The sequence below is a fragment of the Aedes aegypti genome, chromosome 3, assembly GCF_002204515.2.
Source record: "Aedes aegypti strain LVP_AGWG chromosome 3, AaegL5.0 Primary Assembly, whole genome shotgun sequence".
Classification (NCBI taxonomy): domain Eukaryota; kingdom Metazoa; phylum Arthropoda; class Insecta; order Diptera; family Culicidae; genus Aedes; species Aedes aegypti.
In genome coordinates this window covers 152,047,407-152,061,749 of record NC_035109.1, presented here as the reverse complement: position 1 = coordinate 152,061,749, position 14,343 = coordinate 152,047,407, and the positions used below count along the sequence as shown (strand labels likewise).

The following is a 14,343-nucleotide window of genomic DNA, read 5'->3' as shown; positions in this document are numbered from 1 at the left end:
CTGTATGTATGCGTTCAAAACTTTCCACGGTGACCAACTCGGTGAAGCCGAACACCGCGGCTCAACATCGAGCGGCTACGGGACTCAGAAGTAGCCCAAGAATACGCGCAGCAGTTGGAAGTAGTGAAGATGGAACATCCAATCCGCCATAGCACAGCAACTAGGTTCAGCGGCTCTGAATCAGAAAAACGACTGAAGAACGAGAGCGCAAAGCAATGGAAGAGCTGTCCCGCGCTAAAGACACACGGAAATTTTACGTGAAGCTCAACCTTTCGTGGCACAAAAGCCGACATGTGCAGACACTGTGCGCGGAGGACGAAATGCTTCCGCCTCCAGATCTTCAAGAGGTAGAAATCGAGTGGACCAACTACCGAGCGAGTTGCTAAACTACAATGGTGATGCACTGGCTTATTTCCAAGGTTTGAGAGGAAGAAGTATTACCGGAGGAGTGTTCTAATCACTGTCGTGTGTCCCATCTACTAAAAGAGCGACAAGCTGTAATGTGCCAATCATCCTGCGATCACAATTTTCAGCGCTACCTACAAGGTACTCTTCCAAATTTTATGCCGCCATCTATCACCAATTTCTGTCGAATTTGCTGGGCAATAACAGGTAAGATTTATGAACGAACGAGCAACAACGGACCGTATATTCGCCATCCACCAAGTGTTGCAGAAATGCCGTGAATGCAATGTACCCACATATCATTTGTTCACCGATTTCGGCCTATGATACAATCGATCGAGATCGGCTATGGCAGTTTATGTACAAATACGGTTTCCCGGTCAAACTGATAAGATTGGTCAAGGCGACGATGGAGCGAGTGATGTGCGTAGTACGAGTATCAGGGACACTCTCGAGCCCCTTCGAATCTTCCAGCGGGTTACGGCAAGTTGATGACCTTTCGTATTTAGTGTTCAACATTGCGTTAGATGGTGTGATAAGAAAAGCGGGGGGATAAACACGAGTGGCACTATCTTCAGAAAGTCCGTTCTGCCACTTGATTTCGCAGACGACATTGATATTGTAGCACGGAGGTTTTAGACCATGGCGGATACGTACATCCGACTAAGAGCTGAAGCTAGGCGAATTGGACTGAACATCAATGTGTCGAACACAAAGTACATGATAGCGAGGGGCTCAAGAGATGCCACGGCACCCCCCCAAACTCGAGTCCATGTTGACGGTATTAAAATCGTGGTGGTCGAAGAATTCGTATACTTGGCCTCACTGGTAACCACCGACAACGACAGCAGCAGAGAAGTCCAGAGACGCACCGTTGCTGGAAATCGTGCCTATTTTGGACTCCGCAGAGCTCGCTGATTAGACCGGTTCTCCTCTATGGATACGAAACATGGACCCTACTTGCGGACCATCTTCGGTGGATTGCAGGTGGAAGCCGGAACTTGGAGAAGGGGGATGGCCTCTTAGGGAGCTTCCATAAAATTAAAGTAACAAATTGTGACTTACGGTCGTTTACGACCTGAAAATAAAAACAGCTCGAAAAAATCAGTGTGTTGACCGAAATTAGTACTGTTGGGCTGAAATGAAAGGCACATGTCGATTTTCGGAAACCCATCCGCAGATCCGGAATTGCGTCACTGTGGCCACCGGGAACCTGCTACATCTGAAAAAAGTCCCTTAAGAGACCCTTACTTCGACAACCTGTAGTTTCGCAACTAAACAAGTAGTCTGAAGCGTCCTCATATTGTTGAATAGGTATTTACGTGGACTGCAAATAAAGATTCTCAAATCATTTAGTTATTCATACCCGGTTCCGGAAACCCGGAACATCCGAAGAGTAAGTTTCCATCGCAGTTTTGTGTATGTAATTCACATCGGTACTATTCGGTTGATGGATATTTTGTCATAAAATTTATCAATAATAAGGAACCAATTACCGGTGCACATCCCTTGAAAAACTCGGTTCAGAATGGTCCATGCGGAATCGGTTCTTGAAGACCCGGGAGGTAGCCAATCTGGACAATTCGATGAAATTACTCGGATTGATGCCAAAAAAACAAATGAATTGTGTCCAACTCATAACGATTTATTATGTTTGAGTGTATTTTGCCAAAAGAATGAATTGATGGTTATTCTGGTTCTTTTGGAGCACCGAAATGACCACCGGAAAACCCGTAATATGGAATCCTATGTTTTAGCACCAAAACTAGGCATGCGACGGCTCAAACTTCATGATTTTGACTTTTCTAATTCAATTATAGCGCCAACTCGAACGTCTTTTGATGGAAGATTAGCATCAAAAGTCGTTCGAGCTGGTGCTTTTATAAGTTTAGAACACAACAGAAAACATAATACTTGAGATCTGCTGGATATAAATAGCAAACAAGTCTGTATGCAATAAAGTTCACCGTTTTTGGCTCCTTTTTTGGTGTTATCGGAGACTTTTATGGTTCACCTGGTATTTTTGTTAAAGCTTCGTATGATTTCGTTGTTAAGCTAGAAAAATCGTGTAAAGTTACTGAGTAACATTTTTAAGCTGATTAAATGTATTAGTTTTATGAATTAGTATAGAATTTCATACAACTCTAATAAAACTATGGTAAAACTAAACATTACAGCACTTATTGAGATCGCTAAGCAATATGTTACGATCACACGATCGTGGATTTGTAATGAATGATACTTTTCGATGTTTGTATGGATTAATTTGCACTTTTTCTTCTATCAATTTAAAAAGTAAGTGTATATTCGTCAGCATTATTGTTAATATTCTTATCTTCATTTACGAAATTTTCAGCCCTAGACTGGCTGCTAATCTGAGAATATTTGTAAGCAATTCTGTTTGTTTTTGAACAATAGTGTCAACATTGCAATGCTATTGCAATTGGGTTGGATTATTGGATTTTTGAAATGTTATATTGCGTTTATCATTGGCACAAATGTGAACTTGTCAATTTTCTAGAATCTACGACATAAGGTCGAAAGGGCAAAAGATCGAAGAGGAATAAAGAGGGGATAAAAGGTCAAAAATCTTCTTTCAAAAATGATTTAATTTCCCATGATGCAAATCACTTTCAACCTTTGATCCTTTTGACCATTTGCATTTTCGACCATTTGTCTTGTCTTCCTTTTGTTTTTCGACTTATTGTCCTTTCGACCTTTTGTCTTTCGATCGCGTGTTCCTAAACCAAGTCAGAAAGATGAGTTTTGATCTTGAATAACAAATAAAAATTGAAAAGAGGTTGCTTGACATACTAAGTTTTAAAAGCAATGCAAATTTCAACAATGGCAAAAGCAAAAGAGAGGCAACTCGAAAATTTAAATTTCGGCCTCGGCCTGTAAATTTTTAGGATGTCTAGAATATAATCTACATGATATTGAGACTAGATTTTTGCAACATTTTCATCTAAATCCGTTTGAACAGTTCACCTCACCAAAATTTATTAATTTACGGTGCATTTGAAATGATATTACGAACAACAAAATTTAAAAAAAAAATTGCACTAGACCCACTGCACTGGATTATTTTCATTTTAGCAGCAAATGAAAGAGGAAGGTCTTGTCTTTCATTGGTCCAAATTTGAGACATGCCAATTTTTGTGTTATAAAGTTACATGAAAAAGACACCGTGCAAGAATAAGGGTCGAACCATGATCAAGCGGCTGACCACGTGACCAGCCGAACGCAGCCTGCCGTGTTTTATGAACTTGACAATATCCACTTTTTAACGTGCATTTTGAATGTAAGCTACTTTTGAGCAAATTTAAGCACAATTCACAATTGGTCGGCGTTAAGACAGAGTGGACCATGTACAAAACTGCAGAAAATTGGATTATTCTTTTATTAGATGCGAAATTACTTTAACTCCATTTCACTTTTATCAGATTTGATGAATGCTGTAAACTACGAGAGATATGTAGCAAATTTACTTTGGATGATCGATAAAAATCGATAAAAGTATGCAGTCAGAGTGGACCATAACAGCGGAAATTAGCAGCGCGCTGAGAAATGCTTGTAAATGAAATACATTTCAAATGATTTGTCAGAGTTTTCGACATGGAATGATTCTTCTTCTCATCCTTCAATAGAAATTCAGAAATGTAAATCAATTCGATGCATTTGATTTTTGATTTTTGACCAATTATCATATTGGATGGGTGATCAGAAATTGTAACAATTTCTGTGCAGACAGAGTGGACCAAGTGTCAAAAAGCAAAAACCGATTGATTATTGCATTTTTTAGTCAATTTCAAAGTCCGATGGAAGTTTTTGGTAGTTCTATGATGTCTGACTGAACACATATTTGTATATTTCTGGCCTTCAATGCCCAGGCCCTACAAAACTTTAATTTTCAAGCTAGTAATGCTACTATTTTCGGGATTGAAGATACGAATTATTGAAGAATTTACGATTCTGTTGCCGAAGGATGATGATAATCTGGTTATTTTATAGATATGTACCCAGTTTGACCATGAAAGCATTAAATGATTGTTATTTTTCTAGAATTTGTTCAGTCAGAGTGAACCAAATAACCAAACAGTGGTTTTTAGTTCAGTCAGAGTGGACCAAGTGTACATAGTCCACCAAAAAATCGTTATATTAGAGGCTTAAATTATGTTTTTTTCATGATTATCAATTCACATTATATTGTTTGAAAGTAACACAAAGATGTGTAGAAATACTGAACAAAAATTTTAACGAGTTAAAAAATTACGAAGTGTTCGACTTTAAGACCATTTTTCTCAAAATATGAAAGTCACTTGGTCCACTCTGACTTAACGCCGACCAATTAAGCTTTTCATTGCACACGTCAGAAGTAATGCCACTGCATTAAAAACAAGTGCTTCCGGGGAGAAAAACGTTCATCGACGAGAAAAGCTGCAGTACCATCGTGCCTGGCGAGTGTTAAATTCGTCGCGGAAAAAGTGAGTGCTGGTGGGAAGAACCAAAAAAACGGTCTGCCGTGGTGCAAATAACAGCGTTTCGGTGAATCCATCGCGGCTGCTTCGCCGATCCAGGGAACGAAAGACGTACCGCGGAATACGATTGTCGTGAGCTAAAAAGACGCCATTGCATCGGAGGGAGTGTCAAGGCACGTGGGACTTGGTCCATGCGAAGGATTACTCTGGATCAAGTTGGCCCGGATCGCGCAAACTCCAGCTCCGTAATCAAGGAAACCACCAGACTGCGGACGGAATCAAAGCCGCCAAGCATTTTCCGAACAGGATGAACAGCCGACACTGGCCATCAGCCGCACTAGGTGCAACGCTCGCCATTGACATTTTCGTATAATCTCCGCATATCATTTTGTTCCATGCTGTTCTGCGCCTCAGTAATGATATCTTCTCCATACTGCTTTTTCCTTCTACGGTAATATCTTTTCTTGGCTGCTCTCCCTTCCTTGTACCGCTCTCTATTCTACCGGCTACCATACACTTACTTTTTGGGGGGTGCTGCAATATTCAATTGAGGTGTTGCAATACTAGATGGTGCGATTCCATACTTATGGTGGGTACCAGACAACCAGAAATCGCATGAAAGTTCACGTTACAACTCGTTTATTCATACTAATTACATCAAACCCGCAAAACATCGTGGATAAACTCGTCAGTTTGATGAGTTTCCTCGCATAAAACACTTCTTTTCTGAGTTCATTTATACATTTTGTTTCGTCTCGTACACTCGTACAAAGTAAGTCGCATCAATCCGTAGAAGCTGTCAAATCAACATTTGTTATCAAAAGTTAAGTCGCATAAGATCACAGGTTGGTTCGGTAGAATATTTATACACTCGCATTGTATGTTATTATTCATCACATAATATATGCACGCATATCGCCTCCACTTTTGTACGTAGAAGGCCTTTTCGCGACATCTTATATGTGAAATTTTGCACATATAAAGCCTCCAGGTGATTTCGTTATACGTACATTTTGGTTGTCTGGGTAGTGTACATCCGGCTTCTGGCAACATTCTTTTCAACTGTCATCTTTTGGCATTCCTCATCAAACCAACCGTTCCTAGGTCATCTCTGAGTAGTACCTATCACCTCTTGCGCTGCTGAGTGGATAGACTCCCAAAGATTGTTGAGGTTGTCGTCTACACTGCTTCCTTTTATCCGCTCATCAAATTTCCGGCGGTATGCGACTGCTGAATATTTAAACGTAACGGTCGCTGTGCCTTTGTGTTCGCCACGGGTGCACAACCGTGCACGAGTCTTATTGACAACGAGAAAGTGATCAGAGTCGATGTTTGGACGTATGAAGGTCCTCACATCGATGACATACGAAAAATTCCGTCCGTTCGCCAAAACGTGGTCTATTAAGTTGCAGAGCTCGCCATTTGGGTGCATCCGGGTGGGCTTTCGGATGTCTTTGCGTGCAAAGTAGGTGCAGCCGATGGTGATGGCCATCCCTCTATCTGTGGCGAAAGTTACTAATCTTCGACGAAGTGAAGGCTCTCCGTACCAATTATTGGACGGAAAAAGTCCTCTCTTCCGACCTAAGCATTGGTATTCCCGATAACAATTTCCACGTCATGTTTTGGGCACTCTCCGCAGGTCTTGTCAAGATAATCATAGAACGTATCCTTCATGTCGTCGGGTTTATTGTTGTCGGCGCATAAAAGTTGAAGAATTTTCCTCGTATTCTCAATACACAGATACGTTCATTAATCGGTTTACACCTTATAACACGCTTTATCTGCTTCCTGATCATTATGAATCCGACATCGTGTTCTGCCTGATCGCTGCCACTGCGGTAAATTTTATATTTGAAAGCTGTATTGGCGACGGGATCCACCGCCCTGATTTCACATTCTCCATATCTAGGCCATCATACTTCCAGATATTCCAGGTACCGAGTTTTCAATCATAGTCCTTATTTCGTTTCCAAGTCGGCTGCCGATAGTATCGTTTGTTTTTTCTCCATTTCGTGGTTGGTAAGATGTGTTACCTTATCAGGGACATGATACAGCATTTCATACTCAGCCGCAGGATGCCAAAACAGACACCTTTTAAACCGGACCTCCTTGGTGGACAGACGCTTGAGGCACACATCCTCACTCTAGCAGATGTCCGAAGGCCAACAGTGCCCACGCTGTACTACCAGCTAAGTACATAACCCTTAGCTGGCAGTCTTTGCCATCGTTTGACCCGTGGAAGCGTAAGGTGAGAACCAGAACTATGTTGGATGCTCCTTCCTGATTGTCGGCTCACGAGTACGAGAATACCAGGAACTAAAAGAGCAGGGTGAGAACGTAAGCTAAGCACACCGAAAAAGAAGAGATGCTCTTGGAGCTCATTCTAGCGAGAGCTCGTTGTGATGGCTCTGGGAAATGTGGAAAATGTTTGAGTCTTATCCCAGAGGCAGTCATCCCAAATGCTTAATAAAACTTGAGCTGTGTATTTCATCGCAATTCGGAAGAAGTTTCAAAGTCAATTCGGCTGAGTAAGCGTACGGCCCAGACAACCAGAAGTCGCAAATAAGTTCACGTGATAACACATTAATTCATACAAATTACATCCAACCCGCAAAACACGGTGGATAAAATCCTCAGATTCATGAGTTTCCTCGCATAAAAAGCCTCCAGGTGATTTCGTTCTACGTACATTTTGGTTGTCTGGGGGAGATTGTGACGATCCAATTACCAGTCAAGGCAGCCAAAAAGCTGACAGAGGCTAGTAATATCAAGGTGGGATGTATGAGTTTTAGCAATCAGGAAAGGTTCTACAGAGGCCGGACAGTGCCGAACTCTATAGGACATTCGGCAAAAAATGTCACATTGTTAGATAACGCAAGAAGCATCCTCTGTGCGGGAGGATGCTAACAATATTAAGGCAAGAGGCATCAAATGTCCTGTTTACAAGAAGGCTAACGCAGCTCAATATCAATCTGTACGACACTGCACAGCAACTTTTGTTGCAGTTCACAACAGAAATGGAGAGCGACGTGGCAATCATTGCAGAAACGTATCGAGTTCTTCCCGATAATAAAAATTGGGTGTCAGGTAGTTCATGAACGATTAGTAGAAGAAGTTCGTAGCCTCTAAAAACTGGCGATCATTATCATCGTTTGTTCTGTGGAAGTACGAGCTTGCTCTTTTCACGATGTCGATTTACAGTTTTGCAGCCTGTTCGCGCTAGAAAAGGCTAGCTATCGAAGAAATCATGGGATGATGTAGAAATATGGTGAACTAGTAAAGTTGGATCTAAAATGATAGAATCTGTCCATGTCCGATAAATATAATACATAATACCTTTTCGTTTTATCCGGTTACTGTCCTGGTAATAACTTTTCCGAGATGTCGGTAATCCAAATTTTTTATCACGATCTATTTTACTCCGTATGTAATCGAGAGTAAGTGAACATTTACCGAGATTAGACAAATAATGTCGAAGATTGATAATAATCTGCTGATTGATTCTCGACAATCCGTTCATCGATATCAGATTGTAATTTTCAGTGAGACTAACTACTCCGAGCAAAGCCTTCATTAGCCGAGTGGATAGAGTCCACGTGTACAAAGCAATGTCATGCTGAAGGTGTCTGGGTTCGATTCCCGGTAGATCCAGGATCTATTCGTAATGGAAATTTCCTTGACTTCCCTGGGCATAGAGTATTATAGTACTTGCCACACGATATACGAATGCAAAAATGGCAACTTTGTCAAAGAAAGCATTCAGTTAATAACTGTGAAATTGCTCATAAGAAGAATAAGCTGAGAAGCAGGCTCTGTCCTAGAGAGGACGTTAATTTCAAGAAGAAAAGGAAGAAGAAGAAGACTACTCCGAGGATTTCCAGAAAATGTTTGCAGTTAAACTCCCAACAATCCACAAGGAAATTTACACATCCCTGACCGCAGACCCCGAAAGGTCTAATCGCGTAATTGCCTTTGCTCCCTGCTGACCAATCAGGTTCGACCTCACCGGAGGACTAGCGCGGCATTCAGCATTCTCCCGCTATTGCTCCTTTACGGCACCCGGTTCTGTTTGGCGTACGACGAAGCGCACTCGTTGAGACGACAACACTCAACTTCTCTTTGTATCGTCGAACGAAAGTCAACCGAGAGCTCAGGCGAAAAGCAGGCGTTATCGAGATTTATGTGATTGAAGAAATGTATGATTAATGTAATTACGGAACCGACCGGACGGCTTCAGCTTCAGATTCAGCGAGGCGAACCGACACCGACCGAACTCCGTCACCTCTAATCTAATGATCGGTGAATTATGCCCCTCTGTACACCGTATCGATTGGTTGACTATAAAAGCTCGGGATGTCGAACGACGAGTCACGTATGGAAGTCTCCGGACCGAAGACACTGCCACTCGCCAGAGCCTAATTGCTGATTAAGGTGATACGAATAAATCTGATCGGCCCGTTGACTGGCGGAGAATGTGCCGATTATCCCGAAACCAAAGTCATCGGTGCAGTTTTATTCCCAGGCGGTAAAACATTCTACGATGTCCGCTTTGGTTGTATCAAAAATGCATTTGCATGCGAGTCAATAAACGAATTTATAGCCGCCATCGCCGGTGCGGTGTGATAAAATGACCGTAAAACTTTTATGCTCATAACGTCATTTGCGAATGCAAATTTTGGAATGATATCATTGCGAATTTCACCCCCTAAAAAAGCATCGAATCGAATCTTTGTACGGAAGGCCTAGTGAGTGGCGATGATAGTTCGTTGACTGACATGACACGCAATCACAAATTGGACCGATTAGATTCAATTACTTCCTACTAATGGGTTAAGGGTTTGCATGCAAGTCAGTCACAAAAGTACGCGATAATGAGGGCCAGTCGTGGTCTCCTATCCGTGTAATGCACAACCTTGAAGAAGCGCGATCGTGAGAGAAGACTCCGCACCAAACATAATTGCCACAATTGTGTCGAGATTACCTTCGTACTTGGGGTTGTTTGTGGTGAAGTTTGCTTCAAAGGGACTGACAACAACAATGTTACCCTACAATCAGTCGGTGGACGCTCTTTACCTATGCGGATTAGAACGAAGCATAGGCTCTAGCTTGATGGAATTCCAAGGTGGGCTTTGATTAAGAGGTCTTGTTAATAATTATGATTACGACGAATCATGATCGTTTCGCACTTGACATTCTGCATTTCAGCATTTTACAAGGCTTAGGATGTGATGAGTTGGATATTTGTGTATTTTTTGTAAATTGTTGTAAGGTGACAAATACATATTCTTCTTCTTCTTGGCGTTACGTCCTAACTGGAACAGAGCCTGCTTCTCTGCTTAGTGTTCTTGTGAGCACTTCCACAGTTATTAACTGAGAGCTTTCTTCGCCAAAGTTGCCATTTCCGCATTCGCATATCATGTGGCAGGTACTATGATAGTCTATGCCCAGGGAGAAGTCAAGGAAATTTCCATTAAGAAAAAATCCTGGACCGACTGGGAATCAAATCCAGACACCTCCAGCATGGTTTCGCTTTGTAGCCGCGAACTCTAACCACTTGGCTAAGAAAGGCCCCTAATTTCATTCCGTAGCGTAGTTAGGGATGAATGTTGAACTAAAGGAGGACCCTTTAAGGTAGAAGTTTTTTAATTCTATATTTAAGGCCCGTCGCTTATACACCAAAATCCTGAACATTGGCCAAACGTACCCTATAGCGATTATCTGTCTACTAATAACGATTAATCTTCCCATGATGTATATAAGAACATGTAGAAGCCTCTGTAGCTCTCTTAAGCAGAATCCCACTCTTATATTTAAAATTATTTTTATTAGTATCATTCCGAACATTACATTCATTTCTTATATCTAGGTCTTCTGTGTTAGAAAACACTATCATCCTAATTTGGTAAAACTCAATTAATCTGTTATTAACATTTTGTTAACAACATATTACATTTCATTTGTCGAAGCAGTTCAAAATTTTGTAAAGGTTAGTCAATTTCATCTGCTTATGTTTCAACATTGGATATTCTATGTAACTCACCAGTACTATTCCAGGGAGCTTCAGACTCATTTTCATGATTTTATTTTGAATCCTCTGCAGAGTTTTCTTCCAAGTATCACAACAAATAGTGTTGGTACAGCGTACAACATAGCCGGCCTAAAAATTGGTTTGATGATCAAGAGCTGTTCTTAAGACAAAGTATCGATTTTCAAGTCAGATGTGGAAATATTTATAATATTGGTCCCAAAATGCAGTCTCGAGGAACACCAGCTCTTACAGGAAGTCAGACTTCTACAATTCAGACTTGGAGTTCTGATAAATAATCTCAAGCGTACGATTTAACAGATAACTTTGGATTATTCTAACAATGTACGTTGAAAAATTCCTTTTTCTTTACGATCAAGCCATCATGCCAAACACTGTCGAATACTTTTTCTATATCTAGTAGGGCAAGACAAGACCAGTGAAATAGCCTTCAGATTTATCGAAATTAAAACTGTTCATTGGCAATAATTGAATTTTCGTTGATGTGGACCATCTTTCTGTTCAAAATGACCTTTACCAAAAGTTTGCTGATGGAGCTGATTGGACTATAGCTAGAAGCTTCTAATGGATTTTTGTCCGGTTGTTAAATTGGTACAACCTTGCATTTCTTCATTTTTCAGGAAAATATGCTAATTGAAAACATTTGGTAAATATATCAACCAAGAATGATAAGCTACTCCCTGGAAGTTTCTTGGTGAGGATGTGCAAAATTCCAAACATGCTGTTTTCATATTTTCTTTTTTTTATTATTGTTCGGATCAATTTGGCTAAACAAACGGTTTTTGCAAATCAGCCTGTAATGTTGGCAGATCAAACTGTAATTAAAGTTTTTGTTTCAATGCGTGCACATTTAGCGAGTTACATGTAAAATATCCCACTTACAATTTTAGTTTGCTTCCTTCCCTTGACTTTCCTCCTCCAAGCTCGTTGTGTGCTTTGCACTATCTCCTAAGGTATTTTCAAATGAATTAACAAAGTTTGGTATTCGGTCCTAATTCCTAAACTTACGACTTCTCCGGCAGTATTTCCAAACAGCACAACTTAAGTGTCCGTTCTTAATGTACGTCTGTTATCTGTCACAAATTAATTACATCATACATTTAATGTTATTGTAACTTGCTCGTTTTACCTGTCCGTTAAATGTCTCGTTGTCTGTGAACTGTCTCTCGTGTCGTCTTTCATGCGATTTTGGAATCTCGACTCCCTCCTAACCTGGGTAAAAAACGTACTTTTGTTTTCTCTTGCTGTCCTGTTTCCATCATATCTTATCTTCTTACTTGTATGCTGGTCTGATCGAACTCGTTCCAAAACACCTCAAAACTCACTTGCTTCTACTAATTAGTTCACTAATATTCGCTAATCCAATTACGCGCACTTTTACTACTTCTCCCTCTTGTTTTCGTTTTTATTTACATCTATCACAGATGACAGTTCTTTGACAGCTGTCATCTACCTTTCTCCTTCTAACTCACCTCTCGCTGTCAACGGGCGCTCACCTTCTCACGCCTCATCGATGCGGCAGTGCTGCCAGAACAGTTATTTAAGTTCTCACTTCTTCTAAATCAGTCTCCCAGGTATTTTCGGAAACGTTCTCTTGATTGAGAATGCTTTCGAAGTCCTGAGTAACATGATTTTCAATTGGACTAGTCAATCATAAATTGAAATTGTGCACGCTTTCAAACTGCATAGCAAGTTTTTGAGCTTTTTTGCAATTAGTAAGAATTTATTTTTATTTTTCAATGCCGGAATTGGCTTCTGAGCTTTTTTTTTCAAAATTTTTGATGATTTCAAAAAGAGTTTAGAGCAAGGGTAATTTTTGTTTGTTTTTGTTTTTTTTTATTAAGTAGGGGGAGACCCCCAAGTACCGGACACTTAAGCCGCTAAATTCATTATTGAAAAACTATTGAAGTTATGCAGTCTTGGTGCCTATTTATGACAAATATTACCATTTTTGTAGCGTACAAAAATAAATTTGAAAATATAAATATGAACTTTGACATTGCATTTTGATGATGTGTGTTATTACCAAATTGACCTATCATAAAAGGTGGCTCGAAGTCTGTAAATTTGTATATCATTGAACGTTTTTACTCCATGAAAAGTTTTCCATTGCCAATTCAATGCATTTGCAACATTCACATGAGCCATTTAAGTTTTACTTAGTCTGCAAGTTGGTCATCAAAAAACCTCTTTCATAAACGATGAAAAACATCACATTTTACTTGTTGATCAGAATTTTCATTCTTCTGATTTTTATTGCATCTTCGATACCGTGATCGATTAAATCCATGAAAAATGAATGTATTTTGAGATACTGGTGCGAAAATTAAAAAGATATCTTGTAAACAATCAAGCTGTCCAAAACTGAGGGATAGGATGTGCTGGACCAAAATTGTAGTTTGACCATATTTAGTTCAAGTATGGTGCAAAATACATTCATACTTTCAAATTATGATTATTTTCGATCATGCTTGCGTGATCCAAATTATTTTGCCATATTCACAATAACTACTAATTAGGTTCAAATTTAGAACGATACGTCAAATTCTCAACAATTTTCAAACATCTCAACTTTTTTAAAAAAAAAGGCATGCATATTTCAAGGATATGTTATTCTGTGCAAACATTACACTCTATTAGAGCTTTCTTTTGTTCTAATACACCATCTTGATTGGATCATGATTTCTCAATTTTTCGACTTTGTCCGGTATTGGGTGCTGTCCGGGACTGGGAGATCTCCCCCTACAACGTTTTTCAGTTTCTTTTTGCAGATCCTGCCATATACTTTTCATAGTACGATCGCGAGTGCGTTGATATTGCCTTCTCCTCACGTTTTTGAGTCAGATCAAGAGTTCAAGATCATCATCTATAATCGCGAATTCGAATTTGACTTTGCATTTTGGTATTGAAACGCCTCTTGCCTCAACAATGGAATTCGTTTAAGAAACGCTAACATCAAGATTACTATCGATGTACACTACCCGTCATAAATACGGACTCACTAAATAAATATTGCAACACCTAGTTGAATATAGAATCACCCCCAAAAAGTTTAGCATTACCTCAAAATAGGTAAATTAAAATAATTATATCTCGAGATTCTAATGATGTGCAAAGAACCGATCTTCATCAAAGTTGTTCGGTCGATCAAGAACACCCAGTCAACATTTTGGTTGGTATAACTTTTTTTATATATCATTCTATAATCTATATGAATCAATTCACTCGTATAGAATGCATGAAAAGGCTATATACCTACCAAAGTGGAGGCTATATGCGTGCTTGACACGATTTTTTCAGACTTTCTGCGACCAGAAATACGATGCCTCGAAATTTGGATGAAAATAAAAAAAAAAGTTCAAGCAAGTCTCGAACACAGGACCTCTAGATCAGGAGTCGCACACTTTACCACTG

At 39.9% G+C, this 14,343-nt stretch overlaps 1 protein-coding gene and 1 long non-coding RNA gene across 6 annotated transcripts in view; one reads left to right on the top strand and one right to left on the bottom strand.

Annotated features, from left to right (window-relative positions):
- LOC5569656 (semaphorin-5A) overlaps nucleotides 1–14,343 on the top strand; it is a 613,002-nt gene that overhangs the window by 459,425 nt on the left and 139,234 nt on the right. The window lies entirely within an intron of this gene.
- On the bottom strand, nucleotides 11,777–12,350 carry LOC110678774. 2 transcript variants are annotated; one of them, XR_002501930.1, is made up of 3 exons: nucleotides 12,207–12,350; nucleotides 11,938–12,141; nucleotides 11,777–11,877 (listed from the first exon to the last, which is right to left on the bottom strand). It is a non-coding gene; the product is annotated as an uncharacterized LOC110678774 (long non-coding RNA). The 2 variants fall into 2 exon arrangements; XR_002501929.1 differs by having other exon boundaries at nucleotides 11,777–12,141.